The following is a 22,092-nucleotide window of genomic DNA, read 5'->3' on the forward strand; positions in this document are numbered from 1 at the left end:
CTCAGCCAATCAGCTTGGGTGTTGTCGACCCCTGAAATGTGATGGAAAGAAGGTGAGTCAACAACTGTATGTTGTTGTTGAATCTGAATGATGAACTCGCTGAGGCTTTCTCCGCGTTCTGGAGAGAGAAAAACCTTGCAGAGCAGCATGTTGATGACCTCCCTGAGATGAAGCAATCTGGTTGTTGGATGGAGATGCCTTTTCCTAAAGTTGATGGAAAACCTGTGGTCTTGCAGGAACTGCAGCGTGATATGGAGATCACGAGAGGTGGATTGCATCAATGTAGACTGGATCAAAATGTCATCCAGATAACACTGGATCCTCACTGGAATTGCTTGGAGTGCCAAGATTTTGGTGAAGACCCTGGAGGCCGATGAAAGCCCAAAGGGAAGAGCCCGTTACTGGAAATGCCTGTTCTGGTAACAGAAACGAAGAAACTGGCGGTGATGAGGCCAGATAGGAATGTGGAGGTAAGCCTCCGTAAGTTCTATTGAAGAGAGGGGATCGCCCTCCTGAACCGTCTCTAGAATTGAATGCAAGGTCTGCATCTTCAAATGCCTCTATGGGATTAATCTGTTCAAAACTTTGAGGTTGAGAATGGCTCGCCACCCCCAAGGCCTTTGGGATCACAAAGAGGCGAGAGTAGAAACCAAGCCCTTGTTGATCCACTGGAACCAGGTGAATGGCTCTGATGTCCACAAGGTGTTGAATGGCCGATTCCATCAGGGCCCGTCTCAAACTATCCCTAGATATCGGGCAGGAGACAAAAAACCTTGGGGGTGGGGAGAGGAACTCCAATTGGAGGCCTGACCTTACCATCCTGAGCACCCAGGCGTCCGATGTCAACTCCTCCCATCTGGAAGTGAAGATAGCTAAACGATCTCTGATGGGTGGGGAGAAGGGGCATTCACTTTGAGCATTGGAAAGAACGACCTCCTCCTCCTTCTCGAAAGGGCTATTTACTCAAAGTCTGCTGCTGTCTACCTGTCACCTCAGGACGCTATTCCTGATGAGGAGGGAATGTCCTCTCGTCCCTGGAGAAATGAGCTGAGGACTCAGTCCGGTAGGAAGAAGGATGATAGTAAGGAGTGGGATGGAACTCAGACTTCCTCCCCGACAAGGCGAGAACCTTCCTCTTATCCCTGGTTTCCACTAAGTATGGTTCCAGGGCATCGCCAAACAACTTGTCCCCGGCTCAAGGAACAGAGGCCAGCTTCCACTTTTGGCGGGAATCAGACTGTCAATTTTTCAGCCAAAGGAGCCTCCTGACCGCCACCGATGAGGCCATGGCCTTGTTGCAAATTTGGCCGAATTCAGTGTAGCGTCCACCATGAATTCTGCTACCGCAATGATCTTGTTTAAGTCCTGATGTGACCTAAAATCAGCGGAAGCCGATCTTGCAGTTGGCGCAGCCATCACAGAGATGCCTTCGTGAAGAATGAGGCTGCTGTGGAAGCCCAGACTGCCCAAGCTGCTGCTAGGTGGGTGCACTTGAGTGTTTGCTCTGACCTTTTGTTCTTAGCCTTGAGGATGTCCTCTGGCTCAGTGGAGGTGCCCGATGTTGAGAAGGAGGTGACCACTGTGGCATCCACAGCTGGAACCATGAGAGCATTGGCCAAGGAAGGACCTGCATGGTAAAACCGCTTGTCATGAAATGACTGCTGAGGCCCTGCCCGAGGGGAGGCACACTGTTCCTTAACCAAGTCCAGAAAGAGCAGAGGGGATGGAAGAACCTCTGTATGTACCAAAGGCTTTGAGAACAGGGAATCACTGTGGCTACTGGAGGCTATTTGGGGTTCTGGAGCCACTTCCTCCGGAGTTAATTGGGCAGTCACCAGGGCCTTATGGAGAAGCAGTTTGAACAAAGACTTAAAAACCACTGCTGAGGGGCTTTGATCCAATCTAAGCCCCTCTTCGTCAGATAAATTAGGGTCCCTGATCTCCCCTTCCTCTTCCTCAGACATGGAGGAACGACTGTGTTCAGAGGGGTTTGGTGTAATCTCTGTCCTCATCTTCTCCCCAATCTGATTGGGCTGATGAGAAACTGAACTGGGGTTGTCTGGGGAACCCCCTCTGAGCTGGGGGGGACTCATTGGGAATGATCAGGTAATAAACTTTCGTCCTCAGAGAGATCTGACTCACTCTGTTTGTTTGCTCCTGCCAGGGAGGATTGACTATACTCTTGAGCGATCAGATGAGCCGGGCTCCTGGAGTTGAGGTCTGGCCTCAGGCAGGCATCCCACCTGCTCCCGTGATGGGACAATGGAGATTTCAGAAGCCATGGAGGAAGGCCTCCTAAAGTGCTGAATGCCTTCAACTATCCCCTGCCTGATAACCTTAGCAACAATAGCCTGCATGTTAACAGGTATTTCAACATCAGGGGAGTCCCTGGGGCGAAGCCCCGCTGCTGTGGGAGTAAACGTTGCCTCCACTCCTGGTCTAGGCTTGCTAACAGGCTGCTCCCAAGATTGTGATTGAAATGCCATGCCTTGGGGATCCCCATAATCTCTGTCTTCTGCAGGCAATAACTGAATAGCAGGGCCTTCTGTGCGGTCTGGAGACCAGGCCTGTGCCCGTGGTCTGGTAGTTGGGGCCAGACCTGCTTCTGCCTGTAAGTCCTTGCTGTGGCAAGAGATAGCTGAGTCACCCGAGTGGGATGATCTTTGACTCCACCCACTTGTGGCCTTCTGGCTCTTGGCAATCTGCCTTTCCAAGGCCTTCTGATGCCTCACGGTGTCCTTCTCCTCTTTAGAGGCCTTTTTTAGACGTTAAAGCCTTCTTGCCTGTAATCACAGAACGTGTAGGGCTGTGGGTGCCTGACCTTGGGGCCTTGCCCCCCTTTGGGGCTCCACCATGATATAACTGGCAATAGCTCTGAAGCAGTTGGTAGCCCATGTATAGGAGGAGAAGTCAGGATGGGGGTGGGGGAGTTAGATTGCACTGTTGTTGCTTGCTACGCCCCCAAAGCTCCAGGCCAATGCAGTTGCAGCCTCCTTGAACCAAGTCTAGGGTTAAGAAAGTACCTCAGCAGGTCACAAGACATGCCCTTCTGGCACAACTTGCCCTTACCAGGGCCTTCGGCGGGATCGTGCTAAGCACTTCTTGCCATCTTGGGCGTTATTCCAATGGCCTCCAATAAGGCCTGTCACCGGCACAGGGGAGCAGGTTCCCATGCCAGAATATAGTACGTGTGCACCCCCTTCACCTTTGCACTGATCCCTCGGCCTTCAGCGCTGGAGTCAATGCTGCCAGCACTGGAATAAGCAGCTATGGCGCTCGATAGGGCCTGGAGATATGCGGGCTGAATCCTCCCGCCAATCCTTCCTTGCCACGAACCATGCAGCCACCGCTTCCAGGACTAGGGCCTGAGCCTCAGTGCTCGATGCCGAGGCTGCCGGGCAGCCGAAGCCTTACCCGCCGATCCTAGCCCTGTGGAACAGCTGTGAAGCAGGAGCTGATATTTTGAAATCAACCAATCTTTCTGAGGCAATTCCATTGAGAAAATGAAACTATGAGAGAGAGGCAACTGAACATCCATCCTGGCTGAGGGACTGAGTCAAAAAGCTTGGGAAGACCGGCAACAGAGGCGGGACTGAACAGCTTTGACAGACTCAGTCCAATCAGCTAGGAGACAGAGTTAACCCTTGCCTGGACTCTCGCAGCCACACAAGGGAGAAAAAAACCTTTCAGATGAAAAATTACAACTTAAAATGCAAGACAAGTGATAGAGTACAAATTAACATATTAAAACAAAAAAGGAAAAATACTTTGTGTGTTTGTAAAATTAAGCAAAAGGATAATAGACAGATAATAGATATAAAAAGACATAAAAGATCTGAATTAAAATTATCTGCTTTTGTCATGTGGGGGCAGTGAAAGTATAGATTATTAATAAACAAAAAAGGCCAACAGGGTATTATAGATATCGATGAAAATAAGAATAGGCTGGTAGAAGCTGCATAACTCCAGTAAAATGACAATAACGGAAAAACCAGGAACGAATTTTTAGGAAGACTGTTCAACATTCTGAATGAATGTGACTGGTACAAAAGAAAACTATTTTGATAAGTCACATTTTGCTGAGAGGGAAAAGTACAGAAAAAGCGATTGAAACATTCAGGCATACAAGTATGAATGAGAATGATTTGCACTTCATCAGTTTATGCTGAGTCTAGGCCCATAAAGATTTGACTTATGCCTCCAATATTATGGAAATATAGAAAAGGTGCAGACTATGTCATCAGCCTAAATTTATACAATATGCAAAATCTTTTGCTAACAGTATATTTTGCACATTTTAGCAAGTATTGCATAAGGGCAATCAAAGCCCACTTTTACCATGAGCGATACTCATGCTTGTTTTCTGTATCTAGAGGCTATCTTGCAAGGCTACAATACCGCTTACCTATATCCTACTCAGCTGAAGCAGGATATTGGCACACAGAGAGAATGTGGAGAGATGTACTGAATTTCTATTTATATAGTTATTATTTCTAAATTTCCATCAATACATGGAGGTTTATAAATGAAAAAAATTCAAGCTTATGCAGATACATCCTCTTTTCCTTTATGCAATTGCCATTCATTGGTAAATGTATGCATTTTTCCATTAAAAAGTAAATAAAGCTTTTTTTATTTATATACAAGAAAGTTGTAATAGTTTTGACTCATACTACACAACATAATAACACTGTTAGAAATGTGGTTCTATTCAAAAATTGCATTTTCATCCTGGAAAAAAATAAAGTTATGCCAGGCATTCAGTGAAAGGGGGAAAAACAACTGATGATGAACTTAAATTTGCCCTATACTGAGAAAATATTATTTGATCCTTGGTGTCTAAATATTAAGATCATTTGGGAAAGGGTCAGAAAAGCATAATACAGATGGCAGAGCCTTTGTGTCTCAGTAGAAGAGAAACTTGGTTCTTTATTTGTGATATTTTTTACTGCCAAATATTGCCTGGTGAGAATTTCCTACAATGAAAACAGACACTAATTTCAGACCCTGAAGTACCGCTATCATCCTCATTCAGCCATGCATGGAAAATCCCAGTCAACTGCTTTAATCCCCCTCCAACTGTGCAAGAGAAGCTGTGTTGATCATCATAAAAGGTTATAGGCCAGTATATTGCACAAAAGGACTAGTAAATATTTTCCCCTTATCCACAAGGCAATTCTAAACAATGAATGCACTGGCAGATAGTAGTTTGATTAGAAAGGTACTACTCCTTGAAGCACATCACTGTAAGTTTATGAAAGGAATACATTATATGTTATTGAAATGTGTTTATATTAGAGAATTCTGAATTCATATTCCAATGTTCATGTTCTGAGATGAGTCTCAAAATTGACTTGGGTTGAAGGGATGAGCAGTTGCAAAGGAAGAACAGAACAAAATGGAAGATTTATTTTTTGCTAATAACATTGAGAAAATAGGAGTTCTTCATCTAAAATGATAGTTGAGATTCTTAGAAACATTGGTAAATTATCAGATAGTTTGGCTTGAGGAAACAGTTTACCTTACTTTAGCAATAACAATTGTTTGCTAAAGGAAGGCAAACCTAATCCAGTTTATTACCACACTACAGTGAGGGGATCAGTAGGAATCCCCGATTCAAGCCTGAATATCTTCCACAGTTTTCTTGGTTTTGGCACCAGTTAACTTCATTCCAATCAACATGGGAAAATTCAATCTCAACATTCCATCCCTTTATTACTGTTACTGGTAGGCCTAAATCAGACTAAAGGCTATTGTTTGAGTCTGAAACTGTTCCAGTTTAGACATATGGTTTTCAAGCAGATGGATAAAATGCAGGGAGTATCTGGTGTATATGGTGGTGTATATGGTAGAATGGAGATAAGTCTCACAGTTTGGGAAGGGGAGTGTATTAACACAAATACAGTTAAGTTTCCAAAATGTTTCTGCTTCCAATTCAGTCAGCTTTTCGTCCTCTATCAAATGAAAGACACTCTATGAACTTATTAGCTTCTTCACCAAGATTCCAATGATGAAAAACCCATTAGAACATATGAAAAAATCTGGTCGGAGATGCACACAGCTATAATCCTGGAATAGGAGGGATTATATTTTACCCAATAGGGATAAAGAGAAGCTCTTCAAAGAAGAGGGAGAGGGTCAAGAGAAACGATTGATTTGTTTCTCTGTGAAAGAATTCATATTCCAGTTATTGGGCAATTAGGTAGTTTATATCTGTCACACACAATCCATCATGCAGGAAACAAGATAAATAGGATGCCACCACCTTTTCCCCCTAAAATGGTTTCACAAATCAGGGAGTTAAAGGCTACATTCCAATCTTTTTAACTGGACTTTCTGTAAAGATGCACATAATCTGTGAAAGGAAAAAAATAGTATTATCAATGAGAAAAAGAAGGGGAAGAGATTTGTATGAATCAGTAGCATGATCTTTGCATTGTTAGTTTTATTGTTTATTTATTCAACTTCTATACCACCAGATCATTTACTTAATTCAATAAACTCAGCATCATCCTTAACTACATCTATGTCATTAACATAGATAAGCTTAAGTACGAAAGGCCCTATGTTACTTTAATTTTTACTACTTTGTGGAATGGTGCTAAAATCTATACAAATATAGTTAGGGACTGGAAGTTTATTTCATAAAATGGAAACTATTATTGGGAAACACTGCTACTGATTTCATTTCTCTCTTGATAAATATGAATAACTTCCTCTCTTGGGATAAACACACCGGACAGGATGGTTCTTCTTGGAAAAGTTGATCCTGAAGGAACCTAAGAATCAAACCATGTATAGGACATAAAGGTCAAAAGCAAGACCTTGAATTGTAACTAAATAATTGGACAACCAATGTACCCTCCCTTCAGCCATGGTGTAATATGGATGAATGGCTTTCATCCAGCTAGTAAACTTTAGTATTTGTTACCAACTGCAGTTTCCAAGTCATTTGCAAATGCAGCTCTTTGTATGTAAAGCACACTACAGCAATAGTCCAACCAAGCACTGAGAGTCATAAGTTATTGTTGAAAGATCCTGCCAAGCGGATAGGTACATCAGTCAGAACTGGACAAAGGCCCTCCTGGCCATGGAATCTACTTGCCCAGACAACACTTGTTATGAGTCCAGAAGGATACTCAAGTTATAGATCTGGGGTTTTTTTCAAAGGAAAAGCCACCCCATCAGACTTATAATATAGGAGAAAAAGAACCATATGGTTTTCAGACAAATAGTAACCCCATAATCATAGGATTTAATTTCAGCCTGTTTCATCCTTTCCATGTCCTACAATATTGGGTCAAGATTTCTACAGTATCTCTAGTTTGACTTGGGGAGGCCATATAGTACTGATGTTATCTTACACAGAACCAATAGTGACATTTAACAGTAGATCTATGTATCTATTTAAAAAGTAAGGTAGAGTGAATCAAATTGCATAGGACTTTACTCAAAAGGGCGCAATATGCTAACCCCTTTTTCCTGGCCTCAATCAATTGTATTTACCCATTCAGGAAGGAATACATAAAATCTTCAGCCTTCACATGCAATTCAAAAGGGTACCATGACCAATGGTACCAAATCCCACTATAAATGCATTATAGGAAGTCTCAATGAAGCCATGATTTTCTTAAAATTGAATAAATCATAACTGGAAGGATAACAAAGCAGGCTAAGCTAAACCATAATTTGCAAACCACAGGATTTTGTTTCATGCAGTGTGCTAAGAAAAAATCAACCACACTGTGATTTAGTGCAATGTGTGAACCCAACCAATGTAAAGACTAAGTTTATCAGTCTATTCAATATGGATCCAGTTAAGAGGAAAGTACTAAACCTGCCTCTGAGACCCTGTCATAAGGGTCAGAAATAGATTTCCCTTATTTTGAGGGTGCCCTTGATGAACCAATTTAAATCCATAACTATAATTAATATCTTCAGAAAACATAAAGCAAAACACCTGGAAAAAGAATAGAAATGTGGGCAAAACTTACCTTATTCAATAACGAGGCCTCACTGAAATTATTTTTTAGGGATACAGCCATCATGCAGCTGTACAAAGACACTCCTTAGTTGCCTCTGCAATGTCCAAGCCTGCTTTACATATGGAATATATGCACACACCTCAGCCATGTAATAACAGGTTTGCTGTACTATATAAAAAACACAATGCTGTAAGTTCTCCATTAATGTGTTTTACTGTTGTACTATTATTGTCCTCTCAAACTGTTCAGTGAAGAGTACAAGTTCTCTAATGCCTCTGACAGAGCCATTAGCAGTTCTATTCTCAATCTTTTGAATTCTAAATGAACTCATACCAGGCAGTTAGCTTTCTGCGTGTTTCTAAGGCAGAGGAAGTGGGCTCAGGTCTCATAAACCCTAATATTATGTTATGCTTACTTTTTCAGGAAGTTCTAGTATACTCAGTTGTATGGTTCATAATAAATGTTTGGGATGAGTCTACAATCCTAATGCAACAGAAAACTGCTGCTGAAATAACCAAATTTATTTGCAAAGCTTTGGAATCACAACATAAATATGAGAGAGAAACTTAAACTAACAAAGCTAAGCTGCAAAAACACTAGACATTTCAGCTTCCGTGTACTTGCTTTGTCTGCAGCTTACTCAAGTGGATCATTATTTACATTATGCTTCTAACACACACACACAAGTATTTTCAACTCCATGCATAGCTATAAGGTGGGATTTGTATGAGTGTTGTCACATGTATGCCATACATATGCACAAGAAAAATGTTTGCCACTGTATAACATAGTTTGTCTTCATGCTTACACACTAGATGTAAAAGCTCTCAAAATAAACTACTGCAAAATCTTGTCTCACTGACCCACCAAAGATTGCAATTAGCGAGAAGGGAACAGCTGGTTAAACAGCCAAGTTTTCTGCTAGGAAGATTTGCATTGCATCTGTAAGTGGGCTATACCCATCTGGTCACAGACAGAATATCTCAGGCAAATCCAATTTTAGCAAAGGATAGTCTGAAATAAATGTACAATTTATGTGTCAAGTGCACAAGAATCCAAAGAATTCCTACCAGCCCGCTCAAAAATCTCCACACAGATATTTTAAAGAATAGCCCTCTGTCCAATCCCATCTTCCAGTCTATCTGCAAAAGTTCACTTGGTAGAGTCTAAGAAAGGTTTACTTACCATGTGGTATGAGTGGATAGATATCCTACAAGAAATCCAAATTTTATTTTCTTCTAATTTATTTTAAGATTGACATCCTTTATTTATGTTAACAAAAACTTGTAAAAAGTATTTATGGCAAAACTTGTAAAAGACAATGCAACACTAGAATAAGCTCTAACAGGTATATGAGAAAACTATGAAGCAAGACAAAATGTAGTTAAGAGAAACAATAAAACCTGCTTCAATAAATGTGATATACTGTATTAACATGGGGTTTCTCAACCCTGGCAACTTTAAGGTGAACTTCAATTCCAAGAACTCCCTTGCTGGGTGTGGAATTCTGGGAATGGAAGTCCACTCATCTTAAAGTAGCCAAGATTTGGAAACACTGTATATAACCTATGATATCTTCCAAATATATTAAATTTCAATCCCGATTCTCTCCATGTACATGGTATGTGAACTAGGGATGGTACAAATTGTAATCCAATGCCTATCTAAAGGAAATTTGAATGGAGACACCTGTGTTAAACAATTGCAGGAAAACTCATTCAGTATTTTCTAGTGCTGGAGCAGAGAGATGGTTCGATGTTGTTGAACTACGCATCTCAACATTTCTTTTCGCTATACTGAATGGGACTGCTGGGAGTTATAGTTCAATTACTTTGGAAGGCCATAGATTTCCCATCCCTGACTTCACTTATGTTAAGCCATAGTTGACCTATATAATTTCTGGAGTTTGGCTTACATTAATTAACTAATGAGATTGCAAAATAAACTTATTAATTAACTAATTAACTAATGAGATTGCAAAATAAAATGCAATGACATTTCTGCTTTTTTTTACAACACAGAAGCAATATTAAAATACTAAATGGTAAATTTTTCAACCATAACCCCCGCTCCCCAAAAATCTATTTTTGACTGTCATTTCCCATAATGAAGCTATCATGCCAGTTAAAATCACCACACATATTCAACGTAATTCAATAGAGTCAAGTTGCTTATGCAGATTGTTTAAAAATTCATGTAGGATTCTTTTCTTTCTATAATCTAAGTATGAGAGAATAAACAGCAAGTAATGTGAATGCAATGTAAAATAATCTTACCATTACGTTTCAGGTAGGACAGTTTATTGACAGTTGTTTGTGGTATACATTTATTTATTTCATTTATGTATTGTGTATACTTCAAACTTGCAAGCCATCCCACAGCCCATAGCAGGCATTTTGAGGAATACAGCAGATTACAATTGCCATCAGGAGCAACTGTGTTAATGCTTCCATTGTATTTGAATGACAGCCCAAAAAATGCTCACTGACTTTCTCAAGAGGACAATAATATATGACTCTGCACATAAAGTATTTCTTATAAACAGAACACCCTGTTTAGAAGTATGGAGACCTATGTGTGAGAATGCCAATGTTCTAGGAGCAGAATTATTTTAAAAAAGTGATTGCAAAGGAGCTAATCTGATGGGCAGTGGCCAATGATGACACTAGAACCCAGCCAGAACTTACAAACAATCCTTTTAAAACTATAAAACAATATAAAACATAAACACAAAAGGAGAAACTGGTGCTCTAGAAAAACAACCAGTCCTCATTCAGTACATAACAGCAATACATAATCTCATTTCAAACCCTTGGCAAACAACAATGCCTTGACTGGAAGACTGAGCAACCATTAACACAGCTTTCTTTACATGTTGCTTTTCCTTTTGGGGAGAGAACCCCCTTCCCCCACAGTCTGCATGACAAGAGTTGGTTCTTTCCAATGACTATCTGATTCTCTGCCTATCCAAATCTTCATTTTGACTGAAGAAGTTATTCGGATGAATAACGAAATGTCTCAGTTTTAATAAACTTTGGTCCGGTTGTCATGATTTAACGTTTTAAGATACTTTTGGCCTGGATGATTGAATCATTTACAAGATACATTAACACAACTGATTTCCAGGTATGGCTCAGGTGTATGGGAACTGATGATGGGGAGCCTGGTGGATTTCTTTAGTAGAGCTGCCAAACAGCAGTTCTCTTCAATTAAATCAGAAGTGATGTTATATTCCCATAATGATGTCACATCAGAGGCAATTACATTGACTTCTTAGAAAATGGGGCCACATTTTTAAGTGGACATAAAGGCAAGTTTCAGCAGCCAACCTTTCCAAGATGTTGGGACTCTGGCAGCTCTGCCCATATAAGTCAGGTGTCAAGACTGACTCCACAACAGTGCCTCAGGAAGAGATTTCACAGTTTAGATGCCACAACCAGAAAGATTCTCTCCTGCTCCCTAAGGACAAATGACAATAAGTGGGTAGTAGTTAACTCCCAGGATGATGGTATCACATTACACGCTGAATATTTCTAGATGCCATAGGGGTGAAAGGAGGAGAATATGTGAGACAGCTGTCTTTGTTGACAAACATGTGTCATTTGTGCAGACTACTTTTCTCCATAGAAGCAGGGATTCCCTATACATGTTTACTTCAAGAGAACAGTTAGGAAGACCTTGCATTTTCAACACTCAAATTAAATGAAGAACTTTACAAAATAACAACAAATAAAACTGAACCTTATTTACTCCACATGGTTAATACTGTACTTCATTTTTTAAAACCATATGCCTGAAGCTTGCAAAAACCTATGTTTATTGCCAAACAAATGATTTTCTTTGTCCTAAGTAAAGCAAAATTTGCTTGTTAGAAGTGTTATTTGACTCTAGCTGCACAGACCTGACAAGCAACAAAAGTGTTAATAGCCAAAAATGATATTCTAATAAATAAAACTATAATAATTCTTGCAGAAAGCAAAGACTGCATTCAAAAGGTTGTTAGGCAATTTTAGGTTAGGTTTGGGATTTAGGAACCAGCATATGCACCAGTTACTTTTTGTCTCACCTCCAGATCAACCATGCTAATTCTGAGGTGCACAAACATTAATGGCAGGTAACTGGATCCAAAGCCTCAACCCCACCCATTTTAATTTTTCTGCAGTGATGCAGAAAATATTTTTACTAGCAAAACAACAAAAGCAAAGAGATCGTAGCCCTGAGACTTTGGAAACTATTAAACTAAAGAAAATTTGAAGTCAATTCAAACATGATGTTGAGGAAGGTCTCAATTTCCTACGCATTGTACTCTAAGAATTGGCAGATAAAGCTGCCCAAGACAAACTACCAGTTGCCACACAGTAATCTATATTATGCAATCCTGAAAAGGAGAGAACTCAGTAACTGAGTAAAGTATATTGTACAACATTAAAAGGCCATGTTGGGAACATTAATATTCTGAGATGCACACTTGAAATATCAGGATTAGTATCAAAAAGGTCTCTGCTTTTTGCTTCAAAGGATACTATGGATATCTACTTCCAGGAGCAATTAATTATTTTTGTTATATTTATTCTAGTTTTTTTCCAGGAACTCAAGTATAACTCAAGAATATTCCAAATATTCTTTACAAGAACCCTGGGAAGTAGGTTGAACTGAGAGAGAGAACAACTGCCCAGTTACCTAGAAATGTCCATGGCTGAGGCATTCTGGTCCTAATCCAACATTTTAACCACTACATAACACTGGTTCCTGCCACTCCAGAGGGTTCCCCCAAACTATGAACAGCTTTTCCAGGGATTTTATACCAAAAAGCTTTGACATATACAAAATTCCTATATCTTGGTTTATATCTGCATATTTTAAAAAGTGTGTTGAAAATGCCCTTTAAAGCTTACTATTCCACATAACAGGTTTGTGTCTTAGATGGGGGTGTGTATTCATTCTTTGAACTTTAACTCTTCAATTATTGACCATCCAATTCTACAAACTGCTACCTAGGTACACTAACAAAATCAACCAAACTCCCAACATATGCCCAGCTGCCCCAGAGATTGGACCTAACCTGTCCAATCAGTGGAGCAATAGTTATCATGGCCATCACAGTTTGGCTCTTGTACAGAGCACAGGTTAGGACACTTGAGTGGCCCTCCATCTTACAGGTTTTATTTACTCACATGAGTCATGGTATCTCTTAGGTCTAATAATAAACAAAGGCACAGCCCATCTACAGGGAATAAACTGGGATTTAGTTGCATTGCATGCCATTGTTTATTCTGCTATACCTAACTAATTTTATAGGATCAGACCTTCAGTACTTTAATTATAGAACCCTGAAAATAATATCTTTTAGGCAGAAAAGGGAAGAGAAAATTGGGACACAGATGACTATCAATATTTCTGTAACTTCAGAAAAATACTGTGGCTGTATCAGTGGTCAGGGATAAATGTTATTCACTTATTGTAAAACTGATTCTAAATACCAACACTACCCAAAAGTACAACAGACAAAACAGGATTAGTTTTATTTATCATACAGCAATGAAATGTTTATGGTTTTGTGTCCTACATCTCCCTTAGAAATGCACATCATGTTTAAAGTTTCTTGCACTCCTATCCCATACATTCAAATTAAAAATATATCCTGAAATTACAATAAAATAATACCGCAACTAAAGCGCAATAAAGGGCAAGAGCCAAAACAGACGAAGCAGTCTTCAAAATGTAAGAGCTGAAACTTTATGTGATTTAGAAAGGGCTTGATGATCATATACATGTTACAAATAAACATCAAGGAGCTTGGTGCAATCTTGTATGGAATGACACCTTCTTCAACAAAACAAGTTTTTTTTTTCCTTTCAAAAAATCCAGACTTAGGTTAAAGTTGTATCTGCTCCCCTTTGTAAAATGAGAAATAACCTCTTGGCAGGCTGCTTATTTTATAACATGCTTGGTGACCTCTGTTAGTGCCTACAACTGCAAGAACATCACCCTGCCTCTCCCCATTGACTATGAAATCATTGTGTTACAGAACCCCACAGACTGGCTGGCGAGACAGTGCCCCTAGTCAGTTATAAATATGCCGTTTTGTTTTGGTCAGAAGATGGGGAGGAGGTGGACAGGAAATGGGAAGAGAAAGTAGCTCTGAAGCTCCTTTAAAAGTCTCCCCGTCCATCTCTACGATTAAGTTAACTCTGCCTAAACGAAGGTCTGGGCAAAATAGCAGTCCGATATAGTTCCTTGTTCACGCAAATTAAAAAACAAACAAACACGGGGAACGATGGAGAAAACCGGACAACATGTAATTTATTTGATTTAGGGCGTGAGCGAGTAAGACACAATTACGATCCTTCACCTTCTGGCAGATATCAGGAGCAAACGGGACCCCTTTGCAAATACCGATTTTGAACTGGAGCCCCACTTTTGAATTCACAAAATACCTTTCTCAGGAGCCGCTTCACTGCCGTCCCGATGAAATCAGAATATTGCAAAATGGGGCGGAGTGAAAGTCTGGGCAATAAACAGAAGAGGTTAACCGACCGACTCTTTTTGATTCTCTTGGGGTATTTTTATAGACGGCGATCTGTAGACTGCAAGAAGCGAATCAATGATTCCCTTCACTAGTGTGTTGTTCATTTACAGTACAAAAGCGGGTTTGCGCGCGCCGGCGCGCGCACACACACACATCCATAAACAGAGTAAATAGCCAGCAAACAGAGAGATCCGTCTATGGAGTTTGTAAACCGAGAGAGAAGGGACTGTTAACTCAAACACCCTCCCCAAATTCAATTTCCAGTTGAAAACCTCTTTTATCCACCGGCAGAGTTCACGTGTCTTGAGAAGGAAGGAAAATAAAAATCGAAATCCGCGCAATAGAGCAAGCCGGGGCGCGCGCGTGTCTGCGCTCTCTTGACAAACAAAACATCCCACCAGCTACAAGTTTACTCAGCGGCACCTCAGGTCGCTGGGGCATTTCACGGGGCATCCATTAACACGCCAGTGGCCTCATCTTGAGCCCGGAAGACCGGTCATTTCATCCACAGTTAGAATTAGCTAACAGCGGGAAGGAGCCACGAGGAGCCCAAAAGGAGACGCTCCGCTACGGTTTGCCTAAGAGGTTTGGAAAGACCCGGCCGGCGGCACTTACTAAATTGCTTCGCGGGACTCGGCGCGGCTTCCTCCGGCAGCGAGCTGCTTCTTCTGTCGAGCTCGGGCTGTTGTCTTCCAATCCGCCCCGCCCCAGGGGCAGGCCAGACCCGGTTTTCCCTTCCTCCCTCCCTCTTTTTCTCTGTATACAAGAGGCGGACACTTAGTCGGTGCGATCGCACGCGGCTGGCGTTGCAGGCTTCCAGAGGAGGGGAGGGGAAACGAGAAGGACCCTCCTCCGGCCGGCCATCCATGCCGTTTCTAAGGAACACGCTTCTGCCTCACGTTCGCTGGCAGACCGTTTCCATTGCTCGTTTGCCTCAAAAGAGTAGTAATTTAGGTTTCGCGTTCCAGATTTGGCTTTGGATCTCTTTCCTACCGGACCTTCCTCTTCTGAGCTTAGAGAGTGGGTGAATTCACGCATTGTGCCAATGCGTAGCTAATCTTGGTTTCTGGATTAAGCTATGGTGGCTGGATTCACGTGTCCACACTTAGCCGGGGACACAAGATACGAAGCTGAAGTGGAATATTTCCCCCTGTTGCCCCCCAGATTTCATTCCATCCAACTTTGTGTGTCTTAAATTTCTGCAATTCCGAAAGAGTGTCTTTCTCTATAAATGTTCTGCGTTTATCAGGAGTCCAAGTTAAAGCAGCTTTGTGAATGGAGCCTATCCCAATATAGGAAGAAATACAAACTTTTGAATTATTACAGCAAGTTTTAGGCAATTCAAATACACAAAGCTTTAGTTAGTTATTTTCTATCGTCCTTGATTTAAAACAAGTGGCTCTGGGCAGCAAACAATCATAAAACAATTAAATACACTTGTAATGCAATACAAAAATAAGTATAAAGGACAGCCAATTCTGCTTAGTATAGGTCCCTCTTCCTGAAATTAACTAATAAAACTCTGTATGATGTCTATTTGTCAATAAACTTTTGCTAGATCCTTACCAATTTTGGTAAAATTTGGAGAACATCCACAGTAAGTTATCCATCTTCTCTTGGGGAAAGGAAACTGGCATGAAACTGGGACTCTGCATTTAAAAGTCATTACAGTTGAAGCTGCTGCTATTAATATCTACTCATGGTTAAAATGGGAAAGTGTTTACAGTATTAAAAAAATAGTGTCACTACGCTGTTTGGTGCTGTTATCATGAAGTTTGGTTGCCACTTTGGGATTCCAACAGAGTACAGTTGTATAATGATTTTGCAACAAAAAATGGAAGGTTAAAGTGAATCCTCAGCTATAATGATTTACCATCCAAATAGCAGTTTTCAACTTGTCACTAGAAGTTCAAATTAATATATAAATCTTTCCACCATATTCACTGTTCTAGGCTGACTTCAAAATAAGAATCTAATCTACAGCTTTATTTTCTATCAAAATAATTTTTAAAAAGTATAGATCTTGACTTTAAAAAAATGGTGAAAAGGTTTAGAATATAACTTTAGAACACGGGTGTCAAACTTGATCATGTCATGTGACATATCTCGTTCTTTGCCTTTGCGGAGCTGGGGTGAGTGTTGGCCTGCCCGTGAAGCATGCGGCCCATGGGGCTGCCAGTTTGACACCCCTGCTTTAGAATGACTGAACTCTCTGTAGCCTTTGGCCTGGATATATCAATAATAAGGATGCAGCAGGGAAGGAGGTTCTATTAGAATTTATTGTAAAATTATAATTTCCTGATTTGCCCTTAATATATAATTTTCAAATTTACTATATTTTGAATGAAAAGTCATTGATTTGTATATAAATGTAATAAAAATACTGTACAAATCATTTATTGAAGAAGTTATTTGTAGCAAGGAATGTAAAAAGTGTTCTGCGCCATCATATTGGCCACCCTACTTGGGAATTAGATGCCAGAATTGAGATAATGTTAATTGTTTAATTCTCTTTCAATCTCTTGTAAATAGTATCATGCCCTCTCCACAACTAAGGCCAACTGCATAAGTTTTAATTTAAAGAATGTTTGTCTTTTGAGGAAGTTATTATAAATATAACGAAACATAATACTGAAGCCTGATGATGGCAGATGAGATTCTGCCGAAACGTTGCTACAACTTTAAAAGCACAACTACAATGACGTGGGAAAATACCCGAACAAAGCTGAATACCATACATACGTATGTATATGTATATACATACATACATACATACATACATACATACATACATACATACATACATACAGCCAAGAACTCACTTGAATGAGCAGCTTTTTATTCTTTAATTTTTCATTTCAGGACACTTTTCTTTGTTGTTTCTTCTCAAGCAATTATGTTATTTAAATCCTTTAAAACACTCTTATTCCCAATGTCTGCTAGTGAGGGATTTGAATTTCCGGCTAGCTTTTTATCATAGCTGTTGCCATTGGAAAATAAACTACAATTTTAAGGTGATGGGACATGATGCTATCAATAAGCATGCAGTCCAAGAGAATTATAAGATGGTTGAGCTTTTCTTGGGAAATTTGTAAGAAAGCTAATAATTATAGAAGCAATTTTCAGACCTGTTTGGGGGGGGTTTCTTATTCTTGTGTTTACAAGTGGATGCTGAAACACTCAGCCAGAAACCTCCTAGAACAGGGGTGGGCAAACTACGGCCCACGGGCCACATCCGGCCCGTTGGTCTGTCCAATGCGGCCCGCCCCTGAAAAAAAATCGCTGCCATTGGTCTGTCCAATCCGGCCCGCCCCTGAAAAAAAATAGCTGGGCGTGGCGTATTGCCCTGTGCCGCGTGGCCCCCAAAGCTGCAAAACAGTGCGGAGCGATCTAGGGGTAGGAAAGAAAAGAAATTTGCAAAGGCCTCGACTGGGAGTTCGAAATCACCTTCGAGTGTGACCTCTCCGAAGGTGAGTCCCCGCCGATCCCCCTTTTTTTTCCGGGGCTTCCAGGCTTAAACTTTGCAAAGGCAAAGCTTGCAGGCTGGAGCGTCTTCCCGCCGAGGAGCGGGAAGGGTTCCACTCGGCAGGCGGGGCGGGCTGCTTGGAGCCACCTAAAGCTAGGCCGCTGCTGGTGGAGCCTTGCCCTGCCTTGGTGCCCCGTTTCCCGGCTCGGAGGTCCTGCTCGGGCGGCACTTTAAAAGCCTGCTCCCAGCACCCGAGCAACTTCCCAGCAACTTTCCGCTTCGTTTTAACTCGCGGGCACTCACACCTGGCCCTGAGCCGCGTGGCGGAGGGAAGCCCGGCGGGTGGGCGGGCAGGCGGGCTGCTTGGAGGAGGCGACCCGGCAGCGCTCCGGGGTTCCCTCCGCCATGCAGCTCGGGCGAGGCGCAGCGCCCGCGAGTTAAAACGAAGCGGAAAGTTGCTGGGAAGTTGCTCGGTTTTCCGGGCTTCCAGGGCTTTGCAAAGGCAAAGTTTGCAGGCTGGAGCATCTTCCCACCGAGGAGCGGGAAGGGTTCTGCCCGGCAGGCGGGGCGGGCTGCTTGGAGCGGGCTGCCGTGCGGCTCGGGGTGAGGCGCGAGCGCCCGCGAGTTAAAACGAAGCCGAAAGTTGCTGGGAAGTTGCTCGGATTTCCAGGGCTTCCAGGCCTAAACTTTGCTCGGGCGGCACTTTAAAAGCCTGCTCCCAGCACCCGAGCAACTTCCCAGCAACTTTCGGCTTCCTTTTAACTCACGGGCGCTCGCGCCTGGCCCCGAGCCGCGCGGCAGAGGGGAAGCCTGGTGGGCGGGCAGGCTGCTTGGAGGAGGCAACCCGGCGGTGCTCCGGCAGCAGCAACAGGCAGTTTCGCCCGGGCTCCGCTCAGGTGTCCGGCTGGGGCTGTCAGGAGTTGCTACCGCCGCCGCAGCTCCGTGCGGCTCCAGTCCCGCGTTGCCTTGGGAAGGAAAAGGCAAAACCAGGAGCCGCTGAGCCTGAGCCTCCGGTGCCGCTGCTCCCGTTGCAAGCACCGCCGCGGCTCTTCCTTTTTGCCTTTCCCTTCCCGAGGCAATGCGGGACTGGAGCCACGCGGAGCCGCGCCGGCGGTAGCAACTCCTGACTCAGGGGGCCTCCGAGGGGAGGGGAAGGAAGAGAAGAGGGGGGGAAGGGGGGTGGTGATTCCCAAAAAATCCCGGCCCGTCTGTCAAAAGACCCGGCCCGTCTGTCAAATTTTAAAAGTCAATGCGGCCCCCGAGCCAAAAAGTTTGCCCACCCCTGTCCTAGAAACTAGCAGTGTTTCCTATCATAGGAAAACAATCAGGAGTGCACAGCTGTCCATTTGCTATGATAAACCAACATCATGGGTAAAGCATGGTTCCATATGGGCAACTATTAAAAGTTACATAGAGCGGTGTGAGTTAAATGCATATGTATGTAATTATACGTATATATTCCTTTTAAGCAGGATTGTTCTGATGCAATATGTTCTAATCAACTACCCAGCTGCCTGTTCCTGGGTCTGGATAGGAAGCACCAGCTGAATTTTACTATAACTAGCCCTAGAAAGAGGGGATTTCAAAAAAAAATATCTCCCATCCTGTCTCCAGAAACTGGAGGGTGGGGCTATTTCCTAATTCCCAGGGGGTTTCATGAGTTGGGAATTGTCCATATTTTCATAGTCTTAGTCCAACAATACTCTGACTCTCATTAACCCAGGGGTGTCATTAACCAGTGTTACTACCGGTTCAGTGATTACGTTTTGCAGTAATCGCCAGGTGGGTGGGCCAAACAGCAGCAGACACAGAACCAGTTCTGTGTCTGCTGCTCTTCAAATCTATCGGTTCTATAGAGCCGGGCAGAACCAGTAGCAATCCACCCCTGCATTAACCACTAAAGACAGCAACACTGCTTAATTCACATATAATATCAGGATGTGTAAAACCTTTCTCACTTTATTAGTGATTTTAGATGAAACAAATACAGATAAGTCCTTAATTCAAAGAGAAATGGGAAGAGCGTGATAAAATTTAAGTTTATAGATGTCACACTTAACAATACACTTAATAGCTATTGTATATATAAAATTATTTTGTTTATATATTCACACTCTAAAATTTAATGAACATAACAGGAAAGGGATATACAAAAATAAGAATTTAAAGCTACCTGCCAGACTGCATGTAGTTTATGAAAACTGCAAGGATTCCTATGTATCTCCTATGGGTACCCACACTGTTTGTGTATCTATGGATTATAGGGGATGGCCATTATTTCCTTACTTTTCTCTCAGAGAAAAAAAAAAAAAAGGTAAGAATCACCATATTTTCACTAGTAGTGCCAATAATTCAATTTTTTTTTTTTTCTATTATGCATCAATAGTTTCTTTCACTGCAAAAAACAAGTCCTTTTCAGCAAAGGAATGTGCATAGGGAAGGGCGAGGCAGTGATGTGGATTTTTTCTTTGGATGAAGTTGAAGGAATCTTAGGTGTTACAACTGATTGATGTGGCCACAAAAGACCAACCTCAGCTGCCAACATGTCCCTCATCCTCTTTTTAAGTGGAGGCCACAAAAAAGAATTTCTCCTGTTTATGAGTCGTAAGAGAATTTTCATGAAATGGGAAGATTGCTCATAGAAATATAGAAAATTCTTAGGATTTCTTTTAAATTTTACAGCTGCTTTTAAAATTGAGCTAACATACCAGTATTTGTGGGAACTTACATGGAAAGCCACCAGGAAATACAGGGTTGTGGGCTAGGTTAGGAACTTTTTTTTTTAAAGTAAAAACCATCCTGAAAGAAGGCAGTGACAAGCTACTTCTGTACTATTTTTCCAGAAAATGACATGAAATGGGTCTACAAATTCATAAGGAGAAGTTTACTTTAAAGGAGATTTCACTTCTTTTAGGGTAAGTCAATTGAATCAACGTGGTGTAAGTGAAACATGATTGAACTTCTGTTTCTATTCACCATTTCAGATTTGGCCAATATTTCAAAAAGCATTGTCTGTGAGCTTTCAGCATTTAGTCATGCTGGCCACATGACCACGGAGACATCTTTGGACAATGCTGGCTCTTCGGCTTTGTAGCGAATATGAGCACCGACCCCTAGAGCCAGAAACAACTAGCACATATGTGTGTGGAGAACCTTTACATTTTAGTCCAGTTTTGCAGTTTGACAAAAATTGTGGCAAACTAACGATGGCATACATCAATTTCATTAAAGCTTTTTACCATATTAGCCCAGTATTGTTATTTTGAGGGGCATTCCTCTGACCCACAATCACTTGCTTGATATCTTAACATTTATCTAGAGATAATTGGGAATTGAACCTGGGAGCTTTGGCATATAAAGCATGTGCTCCAGTATTAAGAGGTAGCATAGAAGTGTTAAGAAGATCCCTTGCTCAGGGTTTTTATTTTGGTTAAATATCCAGTCACATATTACGCAAACTCAGAGAAATACAGTTATTATTGAAATTGAAATTACTATTAGTTGTTCAGAATAGAGTAGCAAAAATATGTAAGTTAAAGTTATTAGCTTTAATTAGAATGATTTACACACTTTTTAACAAAATTTGATTGGACAAATATTTTTTAAATTATTTCCTTAACCAATAATTAACAGTGCCTAATTCATTTACAAAGCTCATGTGTGCATACTTATACATATTCCAACACAGAGAGAAAGTTCCTTTTATGTCATTTCTCACTTCTTTCTAATTTTAGTATCAAGTAAAAGAAAAAGGGAAGAAAAGAAAAGACCAAGGAGGCATTTGTGCGTCATACTTTTTCCAGGATGAACATACCCTGGCATTTTGGGCAAGAAGCCACAGAGACAATGTCCAAATGGCTTTGATCCATGTTATTCTCACCTTTGAGAAGCTGCCCCAGTCAGAATGTGTGTGGTAGAGATTCCCTAAAAAAAATGTCCAGGCCAGGGGCCAGAGGCATAGCCATGGGAGACCGGCCCCAGGAGGTCACAGGCGGCTGATTGCTTTCTTGTGAGATCCCCCATCAAAGCCCTTTATCTCATCTTCTTACTCTCCTACTCATTCTTTGGCCTTTTTGTAAGAGAACATTGTTAAAATGTTCCTTTTAACAAAC

The 22,092-nt window shown here is 41.6% G+C and overlaps 1 protein-coding gene across 4 annotated transcripts in view; it reads right to left on the reverse strand.

Moving 5' to 3' along the window:
• The window catches only part of SOX13 (SRY-box transcription factor 13), a 65,107-nt gene extending 49,899 nt beyond the window's left edge, over nt 1-15,208 (reverse strand). For 3 of the 4 annotated variants that reach the window (XM_026676854.2, XM_026676855.2, XM_026676852.2), the window contains exon 1: nt 15,130-15,206. The gene's annotated coding sequence lies outside the window, so the exon portion shown is untranslated. Of the gene's footprint in view, nt 1-15,129 lie in introns of all 4 variants that reach the window. The other variant, XM_087959729.1, reaches the window with a different exon arrangement.
• Nucleotides 15,209-22,092: the final 6,884 nt, after the last annotated feature.

Source organism: Notechis scutatus, chromosome 3, assembly GCF_049901735.1.
Source record: "Notechis scutatus isolate UNSWTSFEM ecotype Mainland chromosome 3, rNotScu1.2, whole genome shotgun sequence".
Taxonomy (NCBI): Eukaryota; Metazoa; Chordata; class Lepidosauria; order Squamata; family Elapidae; genus Notechis; species Notechis scutatus.